Raw genomic sequence first — 2,152 nt, 5'->3', positions numbered from 1 at the left:
TACTGTCTAACATCTTTAATGAAATAAGACTATACTGTGCAGAGTAAGTAGTAGTGTTCTGTAATTTGTATTATTTTAAAATTGAAGCAGCTACTGAAGATTATTTCGTGCCACTGAATATTCTGCATTAGCCATTTTAACATGTGCTCCACGAACCCTCTTAATGAGGTGACATGGGGACACGGTCCACCCCTTCAGGAAGGTGGCTGTGGCCTGACATTCACCGTGGCTCTGGAGCCCCGAGGTCACGGTGGACAGCGTGGATCCATTCTCTGTGTTCTCAGTTTGTCCTCCAGCAGGGCTTCATGACTACATCCTCTTTCATAAGTCACGTGAAAGATGAAAGGCGTCAACCTGAGTTGTGCATAAAAAATAAAAGGAGTAGGATGTTTTAACGTCAGTGGCTTTGCTGTTTTGCTTATTCTCATAGAAACTTAAGGGCAAAAGGGGAAAACCTATTGGTTAGTTGCGTTTGAATAAGATGTGCTCGTTGCTAGTTTGTATTTGTAGAAATGGTGACTCTTCCTAACGTGGCTGCACTGGCAGAGTGGACTCCAGGGCTCTGCAGCAGCTCTCACCACCTGGACCCCTGCCGTGGGGGTGTTTATTAAAGGCTTGTCGATCTGGGGGGAGAAAACAAACCCAGAGAGGATGAAAGGGGGCGGGGACGTGCTTGTGGACAGTCATTTTCTGAGATGAATATGTCGTGGCTCTTGCTCCTTTCTAGGGTATCGTGCAGCAGTTCCTGGTGTTGCTGACGACCAGCTCTGATGAAAGTCTCCGGTTTCTCAGCTTCAGGTTGGACTTCAACGAGCATTATAAAGCTCGAGAGCCACGACTCCGCGTGTCTCTGGGCACCAGAGGGCGACGCTGCTCCCGCACGTGAGGCGCCTGCGTCACCCCAGGGAGCTGCAGGTGCTGTGACCGGCGTCATTGACATAAACATTCACATGCAGGTCCTCGGGGCAGCGACATGCCGCGGTGTCCCCCGTTCCTGCCCGTGCATCTCAGTGTGTCAGCGGCTTGGTGCACGGGGGAACTAAAGTCCTGTGTCATGCGTCGGAGTGCAGTGTATTTGTGATGTCAAGGAGTTAAATAGGCCGGTTTGCATCACTCAAGCTTATTTCTATAAGTCTTTCTAGTTAAAAGATACCGGAACTTGTTGTGGCTTCTTAAGCTCACCGTACATCATTTATATTTGTCATGTTTTGAAACAATTCGTTTCTTTTAGAGATAATTAGGGTGAAGGGTATTTATCAGTTAACACAGTAAAGTTATTGCTATTTTTTTAACATCTTCACAGGCAATTTTTGTTAACATAATCAGATTAAATTGAAACAAATGACCCTACAAATAAAATATAGAGAGTATCTTATTTCGGTGTTTTCAGTGCTGTAAACTATTAATCTCTATGAAAACCTTTGTATCTTAATGCATTTACCTTTACACATGTTTATTCTTATTTTCTCTTCTTTCAAAGTTTACATTTTTATATTCAATTTACTATTTCAGATAACTTCTAAACTAGTATAGAAAAAAGGAGTGACATAGAAGAAAAACATCCTTAATCGGTGCAGCCAAATTTCTCGAAACCATCAGCTGACACAGTGTGTAAATATGAGTGACTAAAAAGTTAATGTACTATTTTATTTTCAGAATTCTGATAAGCATTGGAAAGAAATGGACTTGGATAATGAAGATTTCCTTTTCCTTGCCTATTTTTTCATTGTAAATATTTATCTACTACTAACCAGATGATCGGGGCACTGTTTTTTGTAAACATGTCATGTCTGGCCACATAAATCTGCCTTTATTATGTTGCCTAAGTGAAAACTTAGAAATTAAAAATTAAATTATCTTTCAAATGTAGCAGCTATTTCTTGAATAGTCTGTGACGAGAGGTAGTTCACTTGCCAGGTTTGGGGGCGGGGGTTGATAGAGTCTGGTTTAGTGTGCCACAGTATGTGAATTATTTAATCTGTGAAACCAGGAGAGCAGCCGTGTGCCGCTTTCAGCGCACGTGCAGAGGGAGCTGCTCCACTAGCGCCGCGTGGCGTGTCCTTCCAGCCATCTGATTCCCACGTCTGACCCCTGGGCAAGGAGTCCCTTCATAACAGAAAGGCAGTCCGGAGTCCTGGATGACAGGCGAACC

General features: G+C 43.4%; 1 long non-coding RNA gene across 1 annotated transcript; it reads left to right on the top strand.

Moving 5' to 3' along the window:
- Positions 1 to 681: 681 nt before the first annotated feature.
- LOC103583041 lies at positions 682 to 1,869 on the top strand. The gene is made up of 2 exons (XR_549822.1): positions 682 to 915; positions 1,513 to 1,869. It is a non-coding gene; the product is annotated as an uncharacterized LOC103583041 (long non-coding RNA).
- Positions 1,870 to 2,152: the final 283 nt, after the last annotated feature.

This window comes from Galeopterus variegatus, unplaced genomic scaffold (assembly GCF_000696425.1).
Source record: "Galeopterus variegatus unplaced genomic scaffold, G_variegatus-3.0.2 Scaffold187, whole genome shotgun sequence".
Classification (NCBI taxonomy): domain Eukaryota; kingdom Metazoa; phylum Chordata; class Mammalia; order Dermoptera; family Cynocephalidae; genus Galeopterus; species Galeopterus variegatus.
The sequence above is the reverse complement of the archived record's forward strand: the minus strand, read 5'-3'. Positions and strand labels throughout refer to the sequence as shown.